Raw genomic sequence first — 16,737 nt, 5'->3', positions numbered from 1 at the left:
AGGGTCCTCGTTGCCAGCAGCTTTACTTTTGGAAAAAATCAGCCAAGTTTGAAAATTTCACACCGGAATGATGCAGATGGCCAGGGCGAGTGGCCTCAAACTGACCCCACTTTACAAGGGGGAAATGAAGTCAGGTCCCCAAGCTCTGGGTATCAGATGAAGGCTGGCCTTTGGGGTTCTTAGGACTTGCAAGCTCCTAGTTGCTGGCAGCTTTAGTTGTGGTGAAATCCAGCAAAGTATGAAAATTTCTCACTGGGCACTGCCCTGTTGGTCAGGGCAAATGGCTGCAACTGGAGGCCATTTTCCATGGGAAACAGAAGTCCTTTCCCCAGGGTCTGGGTGTCAGATGAAAGGTGGCCTTTGGGGCTCTAAGGACGTCAGGGTACTACTTATTGGCAGCTTTAGATTTGGAGAAATCCAGCAAAGATTGCAAATTTCTTGCTGGGCAACACGCTATTGGTCAGGGCGAGAGGCCAGAAATGGAGCCCATTTTCCATGGGGAAAATGAAGGCATGTCTCCAGTGTCTGCGTATCAGATGAAAGGTGGCATCTGGGGCCCTAAGGAGATGCAGGGTCGTCGTTGCCAGCAGCTTTACTTTTGGAGAAAATCAGCCAAGTTTAAAAATTTCACACAGGGAATGAGGCACACGGCCAGGGCGAGTGGCCTCAAACTGACCCCATTTTCCAAGGGGAAAATGAAGTCATATCCCCAGGGTCTGGGTATCAGATGAAAGGTGGCCTTTGGGGCTGCTAGTACTCGCAAGCTCCTTGTTGCTGGCAGCTTTATTTCTGGAGGAATCCTGCAAAGTTTGCAAATTTCTCACTGGGCACTGCGCTGTTGGCTAGCGCAAATGGCTGCAAAGAGAGGACATTTTGCATGGGAAAAAGAAGTCATTCGCCCAGGGTCTGCGAATCAGATGAAATGTTGCCTTTGCGGCTCTAAGGACTTCCAGGGTCCTCATTGCCAGCAGCTTTACTTTTGGAGAAAATCAGCCAAGTTTGCAAATTTCACACCGGGAACGATGCAGATGGCCAGGGCGAGTAGCCTCAAACTGACCCCATTTTCCATGGGGAAAATGAAGTCATGTCCTCATGGTCTGGGTGTCAGATGAAAGGTGGCCTTTGGGGCTCTAAGGACTTGCAAGCTCCTTGTTGCTGGCAGCTTTAGTTGTGGTGAAATCCAGCAAAGTATGAAAATTTCTCACTGGGCACTGCCCTGTTGGTCAGGGCAAATGGCTTCAACTGGAGGCCATTTTCCATGGGAAACAGAAGTCCTTTCCCCAGGGTCTGGGTGTCAGATGAAAGGTGGCCTTTGGGGCTCTAAGGACTTGCAAGCTCCTTGTTGCCGGCAGCTTTAATTGTGGAGGAATCCAGCAAAATTTGAAAATTTCCCACCGGGAACGATGCAGATGGCCAGGGCGAGTGGCTGCAAAGAGAGGCCATTTTGCATGGGGAAAAAGAAGTCCTTTCCCCAGGGTCTGGTTTTCAGATGAAAGCTGGCCTTTGGGGCTCTAAGGATTTGCAAGCTCCTCATTGCTGGCAGCTTTAGTTGTGGAGGAATCCAGCAAAGTGTAAAAATTTCTCACTGGGCACTGCCCTGTTGGCCAGGGCAAATGGCTGCAAAGAGAGGTTTTTATGCATGGGAGAAAGAAGTCCTTTCACCAGGGTCTGGGTGTTAGAAGAAACGTGGTCATGGGGCTCCAAGGACTTCCAGGGTCCTCGTTGCCAGCAGCTTTACTTTTGAAGAAAATCAGCCAAGTTTGAAAATTTCACACCGGGAACGATGCAGATGGCCAGGGCGAGTGGCCTCAAACTGACTCCATTTTCCATGGGGAAAATGAAGTCATATCCCCAGGGTCTGGGTGTCAGATGAAAGGTGGCCTTTGGGGCTCCTAGGACTCGCAAGCTCCTAGTTGCTGGCAGATTTAGTTGTGGAGGAATCCAGCAGAGTGTAAAAATTTCTCACTGCGCACTGCCCTGTTGGCCAGGGCAAATGGCTGCAAAGAGAGGCCATTTTCCATGGGAAACACGAGTCCTTTCCCCAGGGTCTGGGTGTCAGATGAAAGGTGGCCTTTGGGGCTCTAAGGACTTGCAGGGTACTACTTATTGGCAGCTTTAGATTTGGAGAAATCCAGCAAAGATTGCAAATTTCTCACTGGGCAACAACCTATTGGCAGGGCGAGAGGCCAGAAATGGAGGCCATTTTCCATGGGGAAAATGAAGTCATTGGCCCAGCGTCTGCGTATCAGATGAAAGGTGGCATCTGGGGCCCTAAGGAGTTGCAGGGTCCTCATTGCCAGCAGCTTTACTTTTGGAGAAAATCAGCCACGTTTCCAAATTTCCCACCAGGAACGATGCAGATGGCCAGGGCGAGTGGCGTCAAACTGACCCCATTTTCCATGGGGAAAATGAAGTCATATCCCCAGGGTCTGGGTATCAATGAAAGGTGGCCTTTGGGGCTCCTAGGACTCGCAAGCTCCTAGTTGCTGGCAGATTTAATTGTGGAGGAATCCAGCAGAGTGTAAAAATTTCTCACTGCGCACTGCCCTGTGGGCCAGGGCAAATGGCTGCAAAGAGAGGCCATTTTGCATGGGAAAAAGAAGTCACTGGCCCAAGGTCTGCATATAAGATGAAAGGTGGCCTTTGGGGCTCTAAGGACGTGCAAGCTCCTAGTTGCTGGCAGCTTTATTTTTGGAGGAATCTAGCAAAGTCTGCTAATTTCTCACTGGGCACTGCGCTGTTGGCTTGGGCAAAGCGCTGCAAAGAGAGGCCATTTTGCATGGGGAAAAAAAGTCCTTTCCCCAGGGTCTGGTTTTCAGATGAAAGTTGGCCTTTGGGGCCCTAAGGACTTCCAAGCTCCTAGTTGCTGGCAGCTTTAGTTGTGGAGGAATCCAGCAAAGTGTAAAACTTTATCACGGGGCACTGCCCTGTTGGCCAGGGCAAATGGCTGCAAAGAGAGGCCATTATGCATGGGGAAAATCAAGTCATTGGCCCAGGGTCTGCGTATCACATGAAAGGTGCCATATGGGGCCCTAAGGATTTGCAGAGTCCTCGTTGCCGGCAGCTTTACTTTTGGAGAAAATCAGCCAAGTTTGAAAATTTCACACCGGGCACGAGGCAGATCGCCAGGGCGAGTGGCCTCAAAATGCCCCCACTTTCCCTGGGGAAAATGAAGTCATGTCCCCAGCGACTGGGTGTCAGATGAAAGGTGGCCTTTGGGGCTCTAAGGACTTGCAAGCTCCTAGATTCTGGCAGATTTAGTTGTGGAGGAATCCAGCAAAATTTGAAAATTTCCCACCGGGAACGATGCAGATGGCCAGGGCGAGTGGCCTCAAACTGACCCCAATTTTCCTGGGGAAAATGAAGTCATGTCCCCAGGGTCTGGGTGTCAGATGAAAGGTGGCCTTTGGGGCTCTAAGGACTTGCAAGCTCCTAGTTGCTGGCAGCTTTACTTGTGGAGGAATCCAGCAAAGCGTGAAACTTTCTCACTGGGCACTGCGCTGTTGGCTAGGGCAAATGGCTGCAAAGAGAGGCCTTTATGCATGGGGAAAATGAAGTCATTGGCCCAGGGTCTGGGTGTCAGATGAAAGGTGACCATGGGGCTCCAAGGACTTCCAGGGTCCTCGTTGCCAGCAGCTTTACTTTTGGAAAAAATCAGCCAAGTTTGAAAATTTCACACCGGAATGATGCAGATGGCCAGGGCGAGTGGCCTCAAACTGACCCCACTTTACAAGGGGGAAATGAAGTCAGGTCCCCAAGCTCTGGGTATCAGATGAAGGCTGGCCTTTGGGGCTCTTAGGACTTGCAAGCTCCTAGTTGCTGGCAGCTTTAGTTGTGGTGAAATCCAGCAAAGTATGAAAATTTCTCACTGGGCACTGCCCTGTTGGTCAGGGCAAATGGCTGCAACTGGAGGCCATTTTCCATGGGAAACACAAGTCCTTTCCCCAGGGTCTGGGTGTCAGATGAAAGGTGGCCTTTGGGGCTCTAAGGACGTCAGGGTACTACTTATTGGCAGCTTTAGATTTGGAGAAATCCAGCAAAGATTGCAAATTTCTTGCTGGGCAACACGCTATTGGTCAGGGCGAGAGGCCAGAAATGGAGCCCATTTTCCATGGGGAAAATGAAGGCATGTCTCCAGTGTCTGCGTATCAGATGAAAGGTGGCATCTGGGGCCCTAAGGAGATGCAGGGTCGTCGTTGCCAGCAGCTTTACTTTTGGAGAAAATCAGCCAAGTATAAAAATTTCACACAGGGAATGAGGCACACGGCCAGGGCGAGTGGCCTCAAACTGACCCCATTTTCCAAGGGGAAAATGAAGTCATATCCCCAGGGTCTGGGTATCAGATGAAAGGTGGCCTTTGGGGCTGCTAGTACTCGCAAGCTCCTCGTTGCTGGCAGCTTTATTTCTGGAGGAATCCTGCAAAGTTTGCAAATTTCTCACTGGGCACTGCGCTGTTGGCTAGCGCAAATGGCTGCAAAGAGAGGACATTTTGCATGGGAAAAAGAAGTCATTCGCCCAGGGTCTGCGAATCAGATGAAATGTTGCCTTTGCGGCTCTAAGGACTTCCAGGGTCCTCATTGCCAGCAGCTTTACTTTTGGAGAAAATCAGCCAAGTTTGCAAATTTCACACCGGGAACGATGCAGATGGCCAGGGCGAGTAGCCTCAAACTGACCCCATTTTCCATGGGGAAAATGAAGTCATGTCCTCATGGTCTGGGTGTCAGATGAAAGGTGGCCTTTGGGGCTCTAAGGACTTGCAAGCTCCTTGTTGCTGGCAGCTTTAGTTGTGGTGAAATCCAGCAAAGTATGAAAATTTCTCACTGGGCACTGCCCTGTTGGTCAGGGCAAATGGCTGCAACTGGAGGCCATTTTCCATGGGAAACAGAAGTCCTTTCCCCAGGGTCTGGGTGTCAGATGAAAGGTGGCCTTTGGGGCTCTAAGGACTTGCAAGCTCCTTGTTGCCGGCAGCTTTAATTGTGGAGGAATCCAGCAAAATTTGAAAATTTCCCCCCGGAACGATGCAGATGGCCAGGGCGAGTGGCTGCAAAGAGAGGCCATTTTGCATGGGGAAAAAGAAGTCCTTTCCCCAGGGTCTGGTTTTCAGATGAAAGCTGGCCTTTGGGGCTCTAAGGATTTGCAAGCTCCTCATTGCTGGCAGCTTTAGTTGTGGAGGAATCCAGCAAAGTGTAAAAATTTCTCACTGGGCACTGCCCTGTTGGCCAGGGCAAATGGCTGCAAAGAGAGGTTTTTATGCATGGGAGAAAGAAGTCCTTTCACCAGGGTCTGGGTGTTAGAAGAAACGTGGCCATGGGGCTCCAAGGACTTCCAGGGTCCTCGTTGCCAGCAGCTTTACTTTTGAAGAAAATCAGCCAAGTTTGAAAATTTCACACCGGGAACGATGCAGATGGCCAGGGCGAGTGGCCTCAAACTGACTCCATTTTCCATGGGGAAAATGAAGTCATATCCCCAGGGTCTGGGTGTCAGATGAAAGGTGGCCTTTGGGGCTCCTAGGACTCGCAAGCTCCTAGTTGCTGGCAGATTTAGTTGTGGAGGAATCCAGCTGAGTGTAAAAATTTCTCACTGCGCACTGCCCTGTTGGCCAGGGCAAATGGCTGCAAAGAGAGGCCATTTTCCATGGGAAACACGAGTCCTTTCCCCAGGGTCTGGGTGTCAGATGAAAGGTGGCCTTTGGGGCTCTAAGGACTTGCAGGGTACTACTTATTGGCAGCTTTAGATTTGGAGAAATCCAGCAAAGATTGCAAATTTCTCACTGGGCAACAACCTATTGGCAGGGTGAGAGGCCAGAAATGGAGGCCATTTTCCATGGGGAAAATGAAGTCATTGGCCCAGCGTCTGTGTATCAGATGAAAGGTGGCATCTGGGGCCCTAAGGAGTTGCAGGGTCCTCATTGCCAGCAGCTTTAGTTTTGGAGAAAATCAGCCTAGTTTGCAAATTTCCCACCAGGAACGATGCACATGGCCAGGGCGAGTGGCGTCAAACTGACCCCATTTTCCATGGGGAAAATGAAGTCATATCCCCAGGGTCTGGGTATCAATGAAAGGTGGCCTTTGGGGCTCCTAGGACTCGCAAGCTCCTAGTTGCTGGCAGATTTAATTGTGGAGGAATCCAGCAGAGTGTAAAAATTTCTCACTGCGCACTGCCCTGTGGGCCAGGGCAAATGGCTGCAAAGAGAGGCCATTTTGCATGGGAAAAAGAAGTCACTGGCCCAAGGTCTGCATATAAGATGAAAGGTGGCCTTTGGGGCTCTAAGGACGCGCAAGCTCCTAGTTGCTGGCAGCTTTATTTTTGGAGGAATCTAGCAAAGTTTGCTAATTTCTCACTGGGCACTGCGCTGTTGGCTTGGGCAAAGCGCTGCAAAGAGAGGCCATTTTGCATGGGGAAAAAAAGTCCTTTCCCCAGGGTCTTGGTGTCAGATGAAAGTTGGCCTTTGGGGCCCTAAGGACTTCCAAGCTCCTAGTTGCTGGCAGCTTTAGTTGTGGAGGAATCCAGCAAAGTGTAAAACTTTATCACGGGGCACTGCCCTGTTGGCCAGGGCAAATGGCTGCAAAGAGAGGCCATTTTGCATGGGGAAAATCAAGTCATTGGCCCAGGGTCTGCGTATCACATGAAAGGTGCCATATGGGGCCCTAAGGATTTGCAGAGTCCTCGTTGCCGGCAGCTTTACTTTTGGAGAAAATCAGCCAAGTTTGAAAATTTCACACCGGGCACGAGGCAGATCGCCAGGGCGAGTGGCCTCAAAATGCCCCCACTTTCCCTGGGGAAAATGAAGTCATGTCCCCAGCGACTGGGTGTCAGATGAAAGGTGGCCTTTGGGGCTCTAAGGACTTGCAAGCTCCTAGATTCTGGCAGATTTAGTTGTGGAGGAATCCAGCAAAATTTGAAAATTTCCCACCGGGAACGATGCAGATGGCCAGGGCGAGTGGCCTCAAACTGACCCCAATTTTCCTGGGGAAAATGAAGTCATGTCCCCAGGGTCTGGGTGTCAGATGAAAGGTGGCCTTTGGGGCTCTAAGGACTTGCAAGCTCCTAGTTGCTGGCAGCTTTACTTGTGGAGGAATCCAGCAAAGCGTGAAACTTTCTCACTGGGCACTGCGCTGTTGGCTAGGGCAAATGGCTGCAAAGAGAGGCCTTTATGCATGGGGAAAATGAAGTCATTGGCCCAGGGTCTGGGTGTCAGATGAAAGGTGACCATGGGGCTCCAAGGACTTCCAGGGTCCTCGTTGCCAGCAGCTTTACTTTTGGAAAAAATCAGCCAAGTTTGAAAATTTCACACCGGGAACGATGCAGATGGCCAGGGCGAGTGGCCTCAAACTGACCCCAATTTACAAGGGGCAAAAGAAGTCCTGTCCCCAAGGTCTGGGTATCAGATGAAGGCTGGCCTTTGGGGCTCTAAGGACTTGCAAGCTCCTAGTTGCTGGCAGCTTTAGTTGTGGTGAAATCCAGCAAAGTATGAAAATTTCTCACTGGGCACTGCCCTGTTGGTCAGGGCAAGTGGCTGCAACTGGAGGCCATTTTCCATGGGAAACAGAAGTCCTTTCCCCAGGGTCTGGGTGTCAGATGAAAGGTGGCCTTTGGGGCTCTAAGGACGTCAGGGTACTACTTATTGGCAGCTTTAGATTTGGAGAAATCCAGCAAAGATTGCAAATTTCTTGCTGGGCAACACGCTATTGGTCAGGGCGAGAGGCCAGAAATGGAGCCCATTTTCCATGGGGAAAATGAAGGCATGTCTCCAGTGTCTGCGTATCAGATGAAAGGTGGCATCTGGGGCCCTAAGGAGATGCAGGGTCGTCGTTGCCAGCAGCTTTACTTTTGGAGAAAATCAGCCAAGTTTGCAAATTTCACACCGGGAACGATGCAGATGGCCAGGGCGAGTGGCCTCAAACTGACCCCATTTTCCATGGGGAAAATGAAGTCATGTCCTCAGGGTCTGGGTGTCAGATGAAAGGTGGCCTTTGGGGCTCTAAGGACTTGCAAGCTCCTTGTTGCCGGCAGCTTTAATTGTGGAGGAATCCAGCAATGTTTAAAAATTTCTCACTGCGCACTGCGCTGTTGGCCAGGGCAAATGGCTGCAAAGAGAGGCCATTTTGCATGGGAAAAAGAAGTCCTTTCCCCAGGGTCTGGGTGTCAGATGAAAGGTGGCCTTTGGGGCTCCAAGGACTCGCAAGCTCGTAGTTGCTGGCAGATTTAGTTGAGGAGGAATCCAGCAAAGTTTGCAAATTTCTCACTGGGTACTGCGCTGTTGGCTAGGGCAAATGGCTGCAAAGAGAGGCCATTTTGCATGGGGAAAAGAAGTCCTTTCCCCAGGGTCTGGCAATCAGATGAAAGTTGGCATCTGGGGCTCTAAGGACTTGCAAGCTCCTAGTTGCTGGCAGCTTTTGTTTTGGAAGAATCCAGCAGAGTTTGCAAATTGCTCGCTTGGCACTGCCCTGCCTGCCAGGCCAAGTGGCCCCAAATGAAGGCCATTTTCCATGGGAAAAATGTCCTTTACCCAGGGTCTCAGTACTATGTTCAAGGTGGCCTTTGAGGCTCTAAGTACTTACAGGATCCTAGTTGCTGCCAGCTTTACTTTTAGAAAAATCCAGCAAAGATTTGATAATTCTAGCTTGTCTCCCCTCTTTCTGCCAGGGTGAGTAGCTGCAAAAGGAGGCCATTTCCCATGGGTAAAAGAAGTCCTTTCCCCAGGGTCGGGGTGTCAGATGAAAGGTGGCCTTTGGGGCTCTAAGGACTTGCAAGCTCCCAGTTGCGAACAGCGTTAGTTCTGCAGGAATCCAGCAATGTAAAAAATTTCTCACTTCGTACTGCGCTGTTGGCCAGGGCAAATGGCTGCAAAGAGAGGCCATTTTGCATGGGAAAAAGAAGTCCTTTCCCCAGGGTCTGGCAATCAGATGAAAGTTGGCATCTGGGGCTCTAAGGACTTCCAGGGTCCTCGTTGCCAGCAGCTTTACTTTTGGAGAAAATCAGCCATGATAGCAAATTTCCCACCGGGAACGATGCAGATTTTTCCATGGGAAAAATGTCCTTTCCTCAGGGTCTCAGTATTATGTTCAAGGAGGCCTTTGAGGCTCTCAGTACTTACAGGATCCTACTTGCTGGCAGCTTTACTTTTGGGAAAATCCAGCAAAGATTTGGTAATTCTTGCTTGGCTGCCCTCTTTCTGCCAGGGTGAGTGGCTGCAAATGAAGGCCATTTCCCATGGGAAAAAGAAGTCCTTTCCCCAGGGTCGGGGTGTCAGCTGAAAGGTGGCCTTTGACGCTCTAAGTACTTACAGGATCCGAGTTGCTGCCAGCTTTACTTTTGGGAAAATCCAGCAAAGATTTGGTAATTCTAGCTTGGCTCCCCTCTTTCTGCCAGGGTGTGTGGCTACAAACGGAAGCCATTTCCCAGGGGAAAAAGAAGTCCTTTCCCCAGGGTCTGGGTGTCAGATGAAAGGTGGCCTTCGGGGTTCTAAGGACTTGCAGGGTACTTCTTACAGGCAGCATTAGATTTGGAGAAATCCAGCAAAGATTGCAAATTTCTTGCTGGGCACCACCCTATTGGTCAGGGCGAGAGGCCAGAAATGGAGGCCATTTTGCATGGGAAAATGAAGTCATTGGCCCAGGGTCTGCGTATCAGATGAAAGGTGGCCTTTGGGGCCTTAAGGAGTTGCAGGGTCCTAGTTGCCAGCAGCTTTAGTTTTGGAGAAAATCAGCCTAGTTTGCAAATTTCCCACCAGGAACGATGCACATGGCCAGGGCGAGTGGCATCAAACTGACCCCATTTTGCATGGGGAAAATGAAGTCATGTCCCCAGGGTCTGGGTGTCAGATGAAAGGTGACCTTTGGGGCTCTAAGGACTTGCAAGCTTTTAGTTGTCGGCAGCTTTATTGTGGAGTAATCCAGCAAAGGGTAAAAATTTCACACTGGGCACTGCTCTGTTGCCCAAGGCAAATGGCTACAAATGGAGGCCATTTTGCATGGGAAAAAGAAGTCCTTTCCCCAGGCTCTAGGTGTCAGATGAAATGTGGCCTTTGGGGTTCCAAAGACTTCCAGAGTCCTCGTGTCCAGCAGCTTTATTTTTGGAGAAAATCAGCCAAGTCTGCAAATTTCCCACCGGGAACGATGCAGATGGCCAGGGCGAGTGGCCTCAAACTGACCCCATTTTCCAAGGGGAAAATGAAGTCATGTCCCCAGGGTCTGGGTGTCAGATGAAAGGTGGCCTTTGGGGCTGCTAGGACTCGCAAGCTCCTCGTTGCTGGCAGCTTTATTTCTGGAGGAATCCTGCAAAGTTTGCAAATTTCTCACTGGGCACTGCGCTGTTGGCTAGGGCAAATGGCTGCAAAGAGAGGCCATTTTTCATGGGGTAAAGAAGTCCTTTCCCCAGGGTCTGGCTATCAGATGAAAGTTGGCATCTGGGGCTCTAAGGACTTGCAAGCTCCTAGTTGCTGGCAGCTTTTGTTTTGGAAGAATCCAGCAGAGTTTTCAAATGGCTGGCTTGTCACTGCCCTGCCTGCCAGGCCAAGTGGCCACAAATGAAGGCCATTTTCCATGGGAAAAATGTCCTTTACCCAGGGTCTCAGTACTATGTTCAAGGTGGCCTTTGAGGCTCTAAGTACTTACAGGATCCGAGTTGCTGCCAGCTTTACTTTTGGAAAAATCCAGCAAAGATTTGATAATTCTAGCTTGTCTCCCCTCTTTCTGCCAGGGTGAGTGGCTGCAAACGGAGGCCATTTCCCAGGGGAAAAAGAAGTCCTTTCCCCAGGGTCTGCGTGTCAGATGAAAGGTGGCCTTTGGGGCTCTAAGGACTTGCAAGCTCCTAGTTGCCAACAGCGTTAGTTCTGCTGGAATAGATGCAATGTTAAAAAATTTCTCACTGGGCACTGTCCTGTTGGCCAGGGCAAATGGCTGCAAAGAGAGGTTATTTTGCATGGGAAAAAGAAATCATTGGCTCAGGATCTGCATATCAGATGAAAGGTGGCATCTGGGGCCCTAAGGAGTTGCAGGGTCCCGGTTGCCAGCAGCTTTAGTTTTGGAGAAAATCAGCCATGATTGCAAATTTCACGCCAGGAACGATGCAGATGGCCAGGGCGAGTGGCCTCAAACTGACCCCATTTTCCATGGGGAAAATGAAGTCATGTCCCCATCGTCTGGGTGTCAGATGAAAGGTGGCCTTTGGGGCTCCAAGGACTTGCAAGCTCCTAGTTGCCAACAGCGTTAGTTCTGAAGGAATAGATGCAATGTTAACAAATTTCTCACTGGACACTTTCCTGTTGATCAGGGCAAATGGCTGCAAAGAGAGGTTATTTTGCATGGGAAAAAGAAGTCCTTTCCCCAGGGTCTGGGTGTCAGATGAAAGGTGGCCTTTGGGGCTCTAAGGACTTGCAAGCTCCTCGTTGCTAACATATTTAGTTGTGGAGGAATCCAGCAAAGTGTAAAGTTTTCTCACTGGGCACTGCCCTGTTGGCTAGGGCAAATGGCTGCAAAGTGAGGCCATTTTGCATGGGGAAAAGAAGTCCTTTCCCCAGGGTCTGGCAATCAGATGAAAGTTGGCATCTGGGCCTCTAAGGACTCTCAGGGTCCTAGCTGCTGGCAGCTTTTGTTTTGGAAGAATTCAGTAGAGTTTGCAAATGGCTGGCTTGGCACTGCCCTGCCTGACAGGCCTAGTGGCCACAAATGAAGGCCATTTTCCATGGGAAAAATGTCCTTTACCCAGGGTCTCAGTACTATGTTCAAGGTGGCCTTTGAGGCTCTAAGTACTTACAGGATCCTAGTTGCTGCCAGCTTTACTTTTGGAAATATCCAGCAAAGTTTTGGTAATTCTAGCTTGTCTCCCCTCTTTCTGCCAGGGTGAGTGGCTGCAAACGGAGGCCATTTCCCATGGGAAAAAGAAGTCCTTTCCCCAGGGTCTGCGTGTCAGTGTAAAGGTGGCCTTTTGGGCTCTAAGGACTTGCAGGGTACTTCTTACTGGCAGCTTTAAATTTGGAGCAATCTTTGAAGGGAATTGTGACATGATAAAGAAAGGCAACACATTTCCAGCTTGTCGAGATACTTGAAATGTTAGCAAAGGCTTGAGGGCAAAGGCTGAACGAATGGGGAAAGGTTACAAGAATCCCAAGAAAAACATGACCATGGATTAAAAGAATCCCAACAGGTCAACTGACCTGTTGAAGCTTTCAGGAAATCAGTGGCTGCTGATTTCGATAGGCCATTCAAGTTAATTTACCCTTGCACCTTCCACTCCTTTTTCACCTGTCACCATCACAGGGTGAATTGTGACCATGGAATCACAATTCTTTGCATTCTGTTCTTAGCTTTAGGAGACAACTACAGCAGCTGAAGTAGCTGTTACTGATGTGATACCCAGGAACACAGAGTTGACATGTTTCATTCATGTCCAATCACAACTAGCAATACTAAGAGGATAGGATTGGCCTCTTTTCATGATGCTTTTCTTATTTTACAGCCTGCTATGATTCTGCTGAAACTTTTTCATTAGTTTCTCTGTAAAAAGGAGAAAGTCCAATGTCCCTCCCTACTGGTGCAGGTTTACCATTCGGTTTGTCGAGTCTAAAAATGGAATTGGAACTAGCAGGAATTACTGTGTTTAAAGCGTCCCGTCCGTTCAGACAATCTCAGGTCGATAAAAGCCTAGATGTTATTGGCTAAATACTGTTTCCCCCAAGAGCGGACGCACTCAATTTAATCCAACTTTTTATAACAAACTCCAATAATACAGAATCCAGTCATACAAAAGAGTCACAAAGAAGCAGGAAGAATTATTGGACCATTTAGGGTAGCAAACTTCTCACCTTCTTTTGGAGTGAGCATAATCTGCTAGCTGAAGTAACAAACTTGAGGACAGAAATCGCCCTACTATTGAGAAGTTGTTGACAAGAGAACCACCTAAGCTGTGTGACTTTCCCTTTTCTATTCATTGGTCAAGCCTAGGAGCCTAAAATTTACAGGCTCAATCAAAGACAAATGCAATCTAGTCAGAGGTCTATGAAAAGTCCAAAACTAATCAGAATTCTTCTTAGACAATGGAAATGGAAGCAGAGCTACCAATTTCCTTGCCACATATCCCTAAAACTCATTCCTTTCTAGTCATAACTAATGTATAGCCACCAGTACAATCAGGAAAAGATGAAACTTACAGATGTCAGCGAGGGAAGGATTTGAAAGAACTCTTCCCATTATTCATCGTCTAGACAGCAACTATCATTAAAATCAGAGCCCTTTTAGTAGGGCTTTCCTTGTGGGAAATTCAGGACTCCAGGACAACGGAGCAAGAGGATTAAGCAGAAGCCGTTGATTGTTGACATGATGCACTTATATACACATTCTAAATCTCTGCACACGCTAGGCCCGCATTTTTATCTTGGTGCCTTTGTTATGTCCACGCATTCTGTGTGCAACTCTCAGAAGATACGTTTGGTTACAGTCCAGGCGCTTTGCTGCCCCCCGTTATCGAGTTCTTGTAGTCTTGGAATTTGGTTTCTCAGCTTCTCTTTCTTATTTTAGCACAGCTTATGTCTTAGTAACCTTGATGAATTCCAGAGGGCCCTGAGAAAATTCTGATAAGAACATATTCCAGCTGGATGGCTGGTGCACCCTTTAGTCTAAGAGGTTCAGATACATTGCTACAATTTCCCCCTTCTTCGTCTTGCACCAGCTAAACCCTTTCCACCCTATTTTCTTCCAAGACGCTCACCAGTTTCATGATGCATGGAATAACAAGAAGCAATCTAATAATGACTACTAGTAACAACAAAGTTCCCTTTACAAGATCTTTCAACCATCGAGTTGTTTCCCATCTCTCAAACCATTCATGTGTAATTCCCAATCAATTTCTTCATGTTATCTTGTCCTTGTTTGAGTTTCCAGCGAATGACTGCAGAATGGTTAGACAGGTTCAAAAAACACATTCCTTCCAAATCCTCACACTCTTGCCCATGTGCTAACAAGAAAGCTAGAGCAGCATTATTTTGCAGTGTGCAATGACTAATGGTATCTACACCAGTGAGAACCTGATTTAAAATCGCTGATCTTACCTTTTGTTTGACCACCCAGCATCGCAACTTAATAAGCAAACTCAAAGCTTGACCAACAGCGACGCCTGCTGTCAGGAATGGCGCAATTACTCGAGAGGAGCGCCCAAACCTGTACACAATTGAGGCAAAGGCGTCTTAAGCTTAGGCTTCTTCTTTCAGTTCCCGGGAGGCGAAGAAGCGAGTTATTCGCGCACAGAGCATTGTGCCGGTGGCGGTACGCTCCGGTGCGGTGCTTGTGCCGAAAGACGCCCGGGACACAATGCCAGTGTTGTTAATATTTGTTTGTCGCGTTTTGGAAGCTGCTGCTAGCCGATTCCCCCGAAGGCGAAAAAGCGGCTTCTTCGCACACAGAGCATTGGGCCGGTCGCGGTGAGCGCTGGAGAGCGGCTTCTGCCGAAAGATGCCGGGGACCAGCACTTAGCATCAGAGAGCTCCGTATCTCTGTCTTCTGCGTGTCTTGCCGCTCAACACTCAGCAAAAAGCTTTTCCACCATATCTTGCAAAGAGAAACTCTGCCAGTAAAGAAAACATCCAAAATCTTGTTCTAAAGCTTGCACGGAGGTCTGCAAAGAGTTTGGCAAGAATGAAAGGTAGTTGTCCAAAACTCGTTCTTTTCCAATATAATAACAATGGAAAGGGCAGGAGAGTGGTAAAGTACTGTTTTCTCTAAGTCTGAAGGCTGCCCACACTGTGCCTGCATGGTGCGGCTTGCATCTTCGCCTTTGGGAAGCTGCCGTTCTCTCCGTCTCCCGGAGGCGAAGAAGCGGCTTCTTTGCGCACAGAGCATTGTGCCAGCGTGCCGAGCTCCTGAGAGCGGTTTGTGCCGAAAGATGCCCGGGACCGGCATTTAGCTTCGGAGAGCTGCGTATCTGCGTCTTCTTCGGTTCTTGTCGTTCAACACTCAACAAAAAGCTTTTCCACAATATCTAGCAAAGAGAAACACTGCCAGTAAATAAAACATCCAAAATCTTGTTCTAAAGCTTGCACGGAGGTCTGCAAAGAGTTTGGCAAGAATGAAAGGTAGTTGTCCAAAACTCGTTCCTTTTGAATATAATATCAATGGAAAAGGCAGGAAAGTGGTAAAGTACTGTTTTCTCTAAGTCTGAATGCTGCCCACAATGTGCCTGTGTGGTGCAGCTTGCATCTTCGCCTTTGGGAAGCTGCTACTCGCCGAGTCTCCCAGAGGCGAAGAAGCGGCTTCTTTGCGCACAGAGCATTGTTTGGGTCGCAGTGCATTTCAGAGATCGGCTTCTGCCGAAAGATGCCCGGGACCGGCATTTAGCTTCCGAGAGCTCTGTCTCTGCGTCTTCTGTGTCTCTTGTTGCTCAACTTTCAGCAAAAAGCTTTTCCACCATATCTTGCACAGAGAAATTGTGCCAGTACACAAAACATCCCGGATCTTGTTCTGAAAGATGCACATAGGTATTCGAACTGTTTAATTAGAAGAAAAAGATAGTTGTCGAAAACTCCTTTTATTCGATTATATTGTGAATGGAAAAGTCAGGAAAGTGGTAAAGTACTCTTTCCTATTTGTTTGAAAGGTGCTCAGGTTATGCTGGTATTAGGCGTCTTGGTTCTTAGCCTTTCGGAAGGTGCCGCTCCCTCCGTCTCCCCGAGGCAAAGAAGCGGCTTCTTTGCACACAGAGCATTGTGCCCGGCGCAAGGAGCTTTGGAGAGCGGTTTGTGCCAAACGCTGCCCGGGACCGGCATTTTGCTTCAGACAGCTCCGTATCTCTGTCTTCTGCGTGTCTTGTCGCTCAACACTCAGCAAAAAGCTTTTCCACCATATCTTGCAAGGAAAAACTGTGCCAGTACACAAAACATCCCCGATCTTCTTCTAAAAGTTGCACAGAGGACTGCAGAGTGTTTAAGAAGATGAAAAAGATAGTGTCCCAAAACTCCTTTTATTCGAATATAATGTGAATGAAACGGCAGGAGAATGCTAAAGTACTCGTTTCTATCAATTTGAAAGCTGCACACGCTATATCGGTGTGCTGCGGCTTGCATCTTCGCCTTTGGGAAGCTGCCGTTCTCTCCATCTCCCGGAGGCGAAGAAGAGGCTTCTTCGCGCACAGAGCATTGTGCCGGTGGCGGTGTTCTCCGGAGAGCGGCTTCTGACGAAAGACGCCCTGGCAGGGGGCTTAGTTTCGGAGAGCTCCGTATCTCTGCCTTCTGCCTCTCTTGTGGCATAAAACTTAGCAAAAAGCTTTTTTACTATGTCTTGCAAGGACAAACTGTGCCAGTACGGAAAGCATCTCCGCTCTTGTTCTAGAAGTTGCACGGAGGTCTGCAGAGTGTTTAGCAAGAAGCAAAATAAAGTTGTCCAAAACTCCTTCTTTTTGAATGGTAATGTGAATAGGAAAGGCAGGAGAGTGGTAAGGTACTGTTTTCTTTAGGTTTGAGAGCTGCACACACAATCCCCATGTTGTGCGACTTTTTTCTTCGCTTTTAAAGACGCGGCCGTTCTCTCCATCTCCCGGAGGCGAAGAAGAGGCTTCTTTGCACACAGAGCATTGTGCCGGTCGCGCTGCGCTCCGGAGCACGGCTTCTGCGGAAAGATGCCCGGGAGCGGCCCTTACCTTCGGAGAGCTCTGTATCTCTGAATCTGCGTCTCTTGTTGCCTACATCTTAGCAAAAACCTTTTCTACTATGTCTCGCAAGGAGAAACTGTGCCAGTACAAAAAGCATCC

The sequence above is a fragment of the Molothrus aeneus genome, chromosome 21 (genome assembly GCF_037042795.1).
Source record: "Molothrus aeneus isolate 106 chromosome 21, BPBGC_Maene_1.0, whole genome shotgun sequence".
Taxonomy (NCBI): Eukaryota; Metazoa; Chordata; class Aves; order Passeriformes; family Icteridae; genus Molothrus; species Molothrus aeneus.
Note: the sequence above shows the minus strand (reverse complement) of the source record.